The following is a 10816-nucleotide window of genomic DNA, read 5'->3' on the forward strand; positions in this document are numbered from 1 at the left end:
AAATGAAAAGTCAGTGTAATTTGAAAACTTGACATTACCTTGATATGAGATCAAGTTAGGAGGATGGTATGAAGGCTGAGAGGAAGCAGCAGAAAATGCTGCAGTATGATGCTGTGGTAAGTCAGGAGGAAAAAACAACTCTTGTGTCTAGAATATTTAGAAGAAAGCCTTTACAACTTCTGCTTTAACTTGCGTTTTCCAATGCCAAGATAAAGGAGGGATCTGCATATACTATAAAGATGTCAATGTGCTCATTTCAATCAAATGTCAAATATTTTAACCACCCCAGAGCCTATGTGGCTTTTCTGTATGGGTAGAACTTAGCTATTTTCTTATGACGTTAGTAAAGATATTTCTGAGTCTTTAAATCCTGAGAAGAAAGTAGCCTCCATCCTGTGCTTTCTCAAGCTCCTATGTGCTATAACCTTGCCATCCCTTGCCATCCTGGCTATACTTCAAATGGACTGATTTGTGGTGGTAAAAGACGAGGCTGAAGCTCAGGGCTTGGCCAAGTAGGTCGTGTCAAGTTCATGCCTATCACGTATTCAGAAGCCATAAACATTTCTCAGAAAGCCTATCCCCAGGAAAGGTTCCTCCAAGATAACATACGTTTGAGAGAGGGTTTTGTGTTGCTACCTCGCCACACAAATGACAAGTATTACTGTCATCATTCTTTCTTCCTTAGCATTTAACCCAATAGTCTCACTGGAGTCATAATTTATCAGTTGCTAGGAGCACTACGAGATATAGATGGTATGAATCAAACACAGCAGTGACCGAGTTAGGGCTGGCTGGCCTTGAAAGCTGAGACAGAGGCAGTGTCTATGCACAAGGTATTTGAGTAGCCAACTGTTTGTAAGAAAATCTCCAGCTACAGGATGTGATCTGAACAGCATTTCCAAATTTAGTAGAGGCTTCCAGACCCACAAGTGTAACCCAGCTCTGCACTTAGGGCAAGGCACCCACCTGGTGGGACTTGGCAAAATCCATTAGGTGGACTTGCTCTCCACAGATCACACAAGGCCTATGTTGAGAAGCAGACTAAGTCTCTGTATTGGACAGCTTTGAGCAGCACAAAGCAAAAACATTTGATTTTTTTTCCTCTCTGTATTGCACTGGTGAACATTTTTTGTCCTAACTTTAGGATGCTTCCCCACTGTCCAAAATTTTCTCTGTGTGCCATCAAGGGAAATCAGCTGCTACATTTTTGATACAAAGCACTACTCAAATGTAAGGAAGAAATAATTCAACCCATCCTGGTTCTCAAACATGCTGAATTTACCACAGTTTCCACTGATGTTATGGATTGCCAGGCCTCAGAAGCCTCAAAAATGTCTAATTTTTTCATAGCAAGTCAGTGGGCCAGGCTGCAGTTCTCAAACCTAATGGCCTTGACTGTTTCAGGATGTACATTAGCATTCAGGCCCCAAGGCAGGGTGGCCTCTGAGGTTTTTTTCTGTGACTGTAATATAAAATATTCTCTTGTCATCAGCTGGTTAGTACATTTCTGTTTACCAACCATGTGTGCAGCTCCTGCAGTGGCTAGACACACTCAGCCATCCTCTGATGTGCAGCAATGTAGTACCAAGTGTGCAAAACCTGGCCATCTGCTGATTTTGCTAACCCTTATGGGTCTTGAATGTATGTTTATTTTATTCTTTAGCCATGGGAAACCAACCTTTTTGAGTTACTGCCCACACAGCAGCTTTGAGTGGATATGAGAAGTGAAAAATAGGAGCAGCAAAATTAATTTTCCCTGACCCATTCTTTCCTCACAAAATACAAAACCATGGGTTGCTTTACCTAGCCACATATTTGTAATATAAGTGGGATCCTAACCATGTTTATGAGTCATGGGCAGAATCTGTGCCAGGCAGAGGAATGTACTTGGAGTATGCTTCACAGAAACCATGGCTGATGGGTAGCACCACCACAAGGATTGCAGAGATAGGTAGTTTATCCACCCTGAGCTCTTCTGTGGCTTCTTTACTACTGAAGCTTGGGTATATTTTGTTTCTGAATTGGACTTTTTATTTACTAGTTACAAATTTTACACACCCTTTTAACAGTGTGCATTGTAACTATTTAAAGCTGAGCACTAAACAGGCCCAGACACTGTTAACAATCTGCATGTTACAATTTTTTTTTGTGTGTGTGTGACTGCTTGTTATAGAATCAGCTAGTAAGAATTTATTACTGGTGCATTTTAGGTAGTGCTTTACAGTCATTTAATTACAGCCGTCCAACAATCATTACATAAATATGTATCTAGAGCAAGGACCCGAATGTAAGGTGATCCAAATGGCTTTTACCTGCCAAGACCAGCGTTTGGGCCCTCAGGTGGCAATGATGTCATTGCATATGCAGGGAAATCGAGAGTTTAAGGCTGTACAGGGAGCTGTGTTCCTCCCAGCACTAGGTGTTCATGAAGTCACCAGCTGGAGCAAGAGCACTGTAGAGCTCTAAGGACCTGAACTCGGCTCTTGGCAAGCAAATCAAGTTCCCTTCCAGCCCTAGGCCCAGCAAAGATGTGGCTTTTGGCTGTGAGCACAGTTCAGCTGCAAAACTAGGCCCTCTGGAGCCCACGGCACCTCTTCTCTCAGCTGCCAAGTGCATCCTTACACCCTTAAGCCAGCCGCATCTGGTAGGCTAGCAGACACACTTCATATGACCCAAAGACAGTAGATGGTCCAAAATGCATCTCCATGCTATTTATGACTGCAGCACCATGCCCACATTTGACAGTCTCTCCAGCTCCTGGCCAGACTACTGCTCCTACGTCAAATATTATTGCTGGTGTCCTCTCCTGCAATGGACTTTAGCCATCAGACTTCACTGTCAGTTCTGACAGTCTCTAACTTCTTCCCCCATTCAGTACTGACACTACTTCTTGAGAAAACAAAAATCCCAATCTATAGCATTATAGCACTAAACATTTCTTAGACATGCTATGAGACACTCCTGATATCACTGTGCTAGCACTTGAAGACAAGCTTACCTAAAATTCAGTTCTGTGTTAAGGCTGGCTCTTCTTCTGGGCTCAAGAATTGTTACATCACTGTATCTCTCTTGCCTCCAGCAATAACATGTTGGGGGTGAAAACTGGTATTATCTGAATTGGTTAACTCAGTTTTTCTTCCTAGAAGTGCCCTCAGAAGCTTTCTGAAAAGTTGAAGGATGAAACATTTCTGAAAGACAGGCTGGCAAGTTGATGCAGGTTGCTCTAAATCAGGAGCAACATGTGCCACTTTGATTTTCTCTTGGAGCTGCCAGTCGGAACCAGCTGGGTTGTCTGGCTGACACTGGTTTTTTGGTACAACTACTCCAAAGCCCTCACCCTGCCTGAACAACATAAATCCTAGCTGCTTTTTCATGGCTTTTAGCAATGCTTTACCAGTATTTGTAGTCTGCAGTTGCAGGGAGGGTGTTTTGCTCCCGTTACTGGATGATGCTAGTACAGCATGACCCTGGGGAGAGGTACAAGCTTGGATTTATTCACAGATGGCCTGAAATGTGCTGAGTCTGTTCTCTGATGCAGACCTGGTGGCCTGGAGGCTCACCTTTGGGATGCACGTCACCTCACACTGTCACTGTGTGGGAGACAGAGCCTGCTCATGCTGTAGCACAAGCACATTCTCTGCTCCATCTCCATGGCTGTTTGGGCTGAAAGTGTGGCTACCACACAGCCCAAGTCCTGCACTCTTCCATATACAGTCTGCTACGGAAGCAGTGTTGGACAGCACATGTCCAACTGAGCACAACATGAGAAAGCCAGGTGGGTTGCTGGGCGTGCTGCATCGAGCTTGCTCAAAGGAGAAAGTGTCACTTGGGTGTTGTTTCCAGTCTCTCAGCCGTGGTTTTATTCTTCAGATTTACTCCATGTTGCATAGTCTTAATCTAGCCTCATCTAATTTTCCCAGGTCACTTTCTAAATGACCTGAAGTCATGTTTATTTCTTGCTTTGGCAAGGTTTAGAGGCCAAGCTGCGCCTTGCACAAAAACCCGTTGGAATGCAGTCCCTTAGGTCAGCATCCTGTGGCCCAAGAGAGTTTAGCAGCCCACATCTGAAGGTGAATGAGGCTGCTGTTAACAATAACTAATACAGCACTGTCCTCCAGCCCAGAACTGAAAACATCAGGCTTCAGAATTCAAAGAATCCCGTTACAAATGAATGGTTTCTGCCCCAAGGATCTAACCAAAAGGATGGCACAATGCAAAGCCCTTCTCCCCTGTGACTAGCTCTGGTATGTTCTTCTATCTTAAAAACAATATATTGCTTCTTTTTTCTTTTTGTTTTCCAGTGTCTCTTCTGTTTGAGGGCAATAGAAGTTTCACTGCTCTTTGTTCTTGTCCTGTGGTCTCTACCAGCACCACAAAGACAGCTCTATGCTACCCAGCTTAGAGGAGACAGCAGACACTTATCCCCTACACTGGCATAGCAGAGGGTTGAGTAACCTGCTAGGAAGTAAGATGGGAAACAGCAGGAGGCAGGCAGCCAAGATTCCATGGTGTTTCTTGGGCACTGGAATGCCGTTCATACATGTTATTAGACTGATCCTGTGAGGAACAGTGCTGTTCCCACCGCACAGGCGGAGATGGTAAAGGGAAGCTTTATGATTTTCCTACATCTCTCCACAAGTCTGAGCTGGGAGGCAGCCAAGGGGCAGAGTGCTGCCAAGCACTGGTAGGGATAGCTGGACCTGAGTAGAGAGTTGCCCTTGGTTTTAATGTGGATCAGAAGCTTTTACTCACCACTAGTGAGCAAAAGGCAGCTTACAGTAGGAGGTGAGTAACCATTAGGGTTGGACTTCCATGCTGTTGGGGACAAGGATTTTAGGAATGCCTTGGCAGATGTTGGCCTCAGTGCTTAAAAGAAAATTCAGAACACATCAAACCAAGGACAAGAAACCCTTTTATCACTGTGCTTCTGATATCCTTCTTTCTGTGCTTGCAAAGTCCTTTTTTTACAGTTATTAAAAAAAAAAAAAAGATAGTATGATCTCTTACTAAATGCAGTGACATTATGGCTTTAAAACAACTGTTCTAATTGTTTCTTTATCTTTCTCACACCCCAGACTCTCTGATCTGAGACTTGCTAGCAATTTGATAGCCATGGCAGGACATGGAGAGGTCTGGAAGGTTAGTTCCAGTAGCCTGTATTTCACACCAGTGTCTTCTGGCAGAAGGATAAACCACAGACAGAGCTGATTTCAAGTTCCTGTGGCCCAGGTTTCTGGCTACAAAACTGGGAAGGATAAACACCTTCTTAAGCACTGCAAGATAGAAACAGAACAACAGAAAGGAATGGAAATCCTCTCCTAATGCAATGGCTAGAAGCAATCCAGCTGGTTTGTTTTATTCCCACCATGAGAACTATGGTCAGTCCCAGTGCAAGCTTGGCCACCTGTCAGATCAAGTTTGTGAACTCAGGCTTACAGGAATTTGACACGCTCTTGTCTTGGAGCATGCCGGGATGATCAATGCAGATTCCTCCTACAGCAGTGACACAATGTGTATGCTACCCATGCAGTCCCACATGCCCCTCATAAATCATTAAAATACTGCCTAGTCCTAATCAGATCCTTTGAGTTATAACGTAATATACTATTTGGGAACTAAAACCAGTAAATCAAGTTAGTACAGAGGTCAGAGTGAGACTGAGCACAGCTGAGGCTTGCTTGCTGATATGTCTATAGTCTAAGAGATGCAAGGGAAGGAGATGAAATCCTAAGTCAGCTAAGCAAATTGCTTTCTTCTCATTGTAAAATATTTCTACTATGTCTGTGGAGGGGAAAAAAGTAGCAATTCATCATATTCTGTAGCAGAGCTGATTTGAGGTCCAAAATTTCCCAGCAATTGTGTTAGCTCTTGGGATTATAGGTATTTCTGATCATTTGTCCTCCAGGTTGCTTACCATTTTTCTAAAACAAACGAGCAGTTAAAAATATGTACCCGCAAATGTCATAGATCACCCAATACAAAAACAGAACATTTTTTTTCTATACCATAGAAAACAGGTAACTTCTAATAAAAAAACCCCTTAAATCCCATTAGAAGGCAGCTGTTGTGGTTGCACTCGTCAGTGCAACCTGGGACAAAACAGGAAACTTTTTGAAGGGGAGGCTGCAGTGCCCAAGTGCTGGGAACCCCTAAGTTTGTGTGCTGGGGTGCTACTGCATAAACCCAAAAAATTGATGCTTTCTTTTCTATATGGAAAACGTTGAGGGCCATCTAAATTTTTTGAGTGCTATGTGGCTCTGAGGACAACATGGTATGGGATATAGCCAAGCTCCACGGCCAACAAATAGTTTGGCCACCATAAATGGTATCTATCAAAGAATAATACTGAAAGCCAACTTCCCCATTTATACTGTATTTGCACGTACATTTTGTTTCTTATGTTATACTGAAAAGAGACAGTAACTGTTTCTTCCCTCATGGCACAGTCTCGAGCAGAGGATCCTGCTCTGTTCAGACTGTGTCATTCTCAGTACTGCTGAGTATTTCCTCATGTTTACTTTGTACTTTTCCCTTAAACCTCTCTGTCCTAAACTGGACAGAGTGTTTTTAAAGCCCATACAGCAGAGTAACTTGGCACCTGAGTTATCCCTGTGGATCCATAATATCTCTAATGGTCTACAGGGAAGGCTCTCAGAGGCCCCAGTTGTGGTAGCCTCAGTCACAAATATCATCAGAACAGGACCTCGCTTTAATCCTGTGAAAGCTTGTTATTCTGGGCACAGGCTTAGCTTTTGGGAGGTGCAAGTCATATGAACTCTTGGGGTTCATGCTGGCAACTCCTGAGCTGAGACATCTGGTGATGCAAAGCAATAATGGTGATGTAAACCAGTGATCCAGAAAGTTACCATGAACCAGTGAACAAAGTCTCCATGAGTCACTCGCACTAAATAAAAGAAGTAGCAAAAACTGAGGCAGTAAATAACAGGTGAGGAACAGAGTGAAACTTGGCCTGTTTGAAAGATGCACCAACAGCTCCAAACTGGGTGCATGTATGGAGCAGGATGGATTAATATTGTTTTATTTCTAATTAAACTGGAAGCAAGTCTGAATTTCTCTCAAAGGTGGTGGTGAAATAGTTGAAATGTAGAAGGAGAAACAATCAGTTTCATTAGAGGCGCGGCACAGCTTGGTGTGGGAACTTAATGAAGATTTGTTGGTCAACAACAATCTCCCAACTCACTTAACATGCCTCTCCATTTAATTTGCTCTGCTATTGCAAATGTGAAGCCCCAAAGTCAGACTCAGCTCTCACGGTTCTTGTAGTCTCTGCAGTGTCAGCAGGAAGTACAAACCAAAGACTTAGAGCCTGGACTCGAGTAATATATATTTCTCTTAGCAAAACCCAAACCCAGGTGACATTTTTGGGAGAGAGGAAACAGGAAATTGAGTCCCTTTGGGGGGCAGGGGCTTTTCACAACACTCAGAAACTTGGCCCACATTTCTGGTCTCCTCCCTTTCTTCTCCACAAAGGGCTTGTAGCATTTTTAGACAAACTTGGATCCACTGTATGTTGTTGAGAGAACCTGCTGGGAAATTAGGTGACTCGTGCACTCCAGGGCAGAGGAAATGTGTGTTTCTGCTTTGTGTTTTTAGGAAAGTAGGAAGATGAAATTCAAAATAAAACACAACAGATGGGAATCTCACAGAGACAGACACTGGGAAATGTATAGACAAGCTTTGTTCCCAGCTCTTGAGCTCAGAATTTAGCCACTAAGCTGCAGAAAGACTTCAGAAAGACAATGAAATGCATTTTGGCTTCAAACACAGTTCCTCCAGATTCCAGTGAGAGTTGTGCACGTGAATCTGAAGGCAGAGTATAGCCAGCAGTATGGGGAATAGATGTAATATGAGAAACTCTCGTGCTATATTATTATAGTCTGAATTGTTTCCATCATTTTGGTTTAAGTAATTCCCCACTATCCATCTCTGAAGTGCAAACAGTACAGCCTTGATGTGCCCCAGGGAAAGGAAGCAAACCAGCCTTTGAATCTTTACCCAACCTTACTGCTCATATTTTGCTTTCAGTGAGTAAGTGTTCAAATCCTTTAATACTTCATTCCCATAAAAATATATTTACCAGGGGGTTTTGTGGCAGCAGTGAGGCTGTGTTTATTATTTTCGGAACACCACACGACTGGCTTTAGAGAAAAGACAAGGCAGGAGCATGGAGTGCTGCAAATCTATCAGAGAACAGCATGTTTTCCACCTGTTGAGGCAGCAACCACAATAACAGATGCACATAATAATTACCTGTACCTCAAAGGCAGCACCAAGTCCTGCACCTTCTGCTCCCTACCTAGCAGACAGCTTGGTAACAGAATTACAAAAGAGGAGCACTGAGACAGAGTAGGTAGTGCTTTGTGAAGAATGAAAAAGCAGCTCTTATTAAAAAGAAACTGGAAGGTGGAAGATGAGAAGGAAAGATCTGAGGCACCATGATGCTAAAAGAAGAGTGGAGCTAAGGAACTCCAGGAGTGTATCCCTTTTTTTGGAGTGTCAGTCAGGTTTTTGCTAATACCCTTTCCAAAGCTGCCTTCATTTGTACTCTCAGCATTAGAGATAAATTCTACTGATAAAAAGGTGCCCCACACACCTGCTGGAGCCCATTCCTTCCCAGAGATGGATGGTTCTGCAGTGGCAAGAGGGGCACGCAGGGTAAGGGCCGCATCTCAAGTGACACCTTGAATGACCATGGCTGTGTGCCAGTAGTCATATTCCTCTCTTTGCTGCCTGGCATTGGGACTGTGCTGGAGCTACCCTTACCCTTTTGTTTGCAGGTGCCCCAAGCACCTGGTGTGAGAAGGGCAGAGAACAGTATGGGGAGCAAGGATGCATGGCAGGTGAAACGTTTTTGGTCTTTCCTGCTCAAGTGCTGAGGCTTGTAAGGGCCTCTTTCTCCTCTTCATCTGACTACCAAAAGGAAAGTGGTGACATTTGTCTGGGTGAGGAGGAACTTGGCCTCTGGAGTGATTTGTACCATGGTAGTTCCTTGTTGCACAAAGGAACATATCCTTACTAAAAAGGATTTGTGGGGAAATTATCTCAGGCCGCATTTAATCTTGACAGAAGAAGATGATGAGAAGACTGTGTGCTGAGTTGGAGTTTTCCTTTGAATTCCTATGGTGTTGAAGGCAGCACTATAAATAGACACACTATCCTTTTTACCCTGGTACAATTCTGTCTCCAGCTCCCCATACAGACAGCCAGTCTGCTGGTAGGTATTTAGCAGGAATTAATTTAACCCGGTCTTCTCCTTCTGTACTCTTTTACTCCAATCATCACAATGGCTTCCACAGCCATGCAAGCATATTTCCTCAATAAAAATTTTCTGAGGAAGACTGCTGATATTAAAAATCCCATTTCTGTCTGAAAATTTGATCCTAGTTATAAATAATCCATAAATGCCCTCAACTATAAAGAGTTAGTGTTTAAAAGAAAAAAAAAGAAAAAAAAACACCCCCACCTCCTCTCAAACTTCTTACTCTTTCATTTTGTTTCTCCCAGGTTTTGTTTTTGAACTGCACAGCATTTTATTCATAGTCTGTTTCACATTTTCTCCAGTGTAACTGACTGGACAGTCTCTCCCTCCCCAGGAGCGACTGTGAACATCAGCTGAGAGGAAGGAAACCCACATCGTGTATTTCCTGGCTGTTATCTTTAAGATAGATAGGTAAGAAATTCAAATACAAGCCAGATTGGTATTTAAATAAAATGGGTTCGTTTCGTTAAGCTTTTTTTTTTTTTTTTCAGGGAGAGATCCTCAGCCTGTAAGTGCAGCAGCAAAGCGAACTCGAATTTCACACACCTTGGGGCTCCTGAGCACCAGGGCCCGGCCGCTGCCCCGGCCTGGCGCTGCCGCGGGGCTGGCACTGCCCGGGGCAGGCTCTGACCTCACTGGGGCTGGTTCGTAAACAAGCTGAAAGGTACTTGCCTGGTAGTCGAAGCTCCCGCGCTGCGGTGTCTTGGATTACCTTTGTTTGAATAATACCCCTCACTTTCCTCCTAACGTGCCAGCTGCACAACAAATTTCTGTCCTCTCCGGGTGTTCAGTTTATTCAAAGCCTATTTTTAAGTCTGTTAATTATAACCCGTACTTCCTTACCCTCTTTGGACCTGCAGCAGCCGGGCTGAGGCAGCTGCGGGGGCTGAGCTGCGGACGAGGCCGGTGCCCAGGCGGTGCCAGCGGCTGTGGCCGCCCGGGGGCGCGGGCGGTGCCGCCACCCGGAGCCTGAGGGCTGCCCCGCCAGCGGGGGGTGCCACGGCCGCTCCTGGCGGGGCAGCCGCGGCTCAGGCCAGCTGCGAGCCGTGAGGGGACGGCTGGGCTTAGCCCGTGTGGGGGGCGGCCGGGTCCGTCCCTGCTGTGCCCCAGCCTGCCAGGCGGCGCGGGCCGCCCGCGGCGGGACAGGACGGGCGCGTTGCCCAGCACAGCCCTCGCATCCTCTGCCCCGGTTCCCCCGGGGTTTGACCCGAATTCGGAACAAAGCGGCCAAGGCGGGGCTCGGGGCCGGGGGGCAGCGCCCGCCGCTCTGCGCGGCCCCGCCGGGACCCTGTGGGACCCTCCCGAGCGGCCGGGGCGCCGCCCGCGCCGGGCCCACCGCGCCACCTGGCGGCGGCAGCCGGGGCCGCGGGCGGAGGGCAGCGCCCGGCGTGGGACGGGATGGGATGCGGAGGATGGGATGGGATGTAGAGTGCACCTTTGGGAGAAAAACCGCACGCGAGACATTGCAACCTGACAAGTTGCATTCTGTGTGCTACTTTGCTGTGTTTGCAGTATTTTTACCATCAGAGTAAGCTG

The 10816-nt window shown here is 45.6% G+C and overlaps 1 protein-coding gene across 4 annotated transcripts in view; it reads right to left on the reverse strand.

Annotated features, from left to right (window-relative positions):
• DUSP29 (dual specificity phosphatase 29) overlaps positions 1–10623 on the reverse strand; it is a 66670-nt gene extending 56047 nt beyond the window's left edge. For 2 of the 4 annotated variants that reach the window (XM_063405897.1, XM_063405895.1), the window contains exon 1: positions 9953–10115. The gene's annotated coding sequence lies outside the window, so the exon portion shown is untranslated. The other 2 variants (XM_063405899.1, XM_063405896.1) reach the window with 2 other exon arrangements.
• Positions 10624–10816: the final 193 nt, after the last annotated feature.

Source organism: Prinia subflava, chromosome 9, assembly GCF_021018805.1.
Source record: "Prinia subflava isolate CZ2003 ecotype Zambia chromosome 9, Cam_Psub_1.2, whole genome shotgun sequence".
In the NCBI taxonomy this organism is placed as follows: domain Eukaryota; kingdom Metazoa; phylum Chordata; class Aves; order Passeriformes; family Cisticolidae; genus Prinia; species Prinia subflava.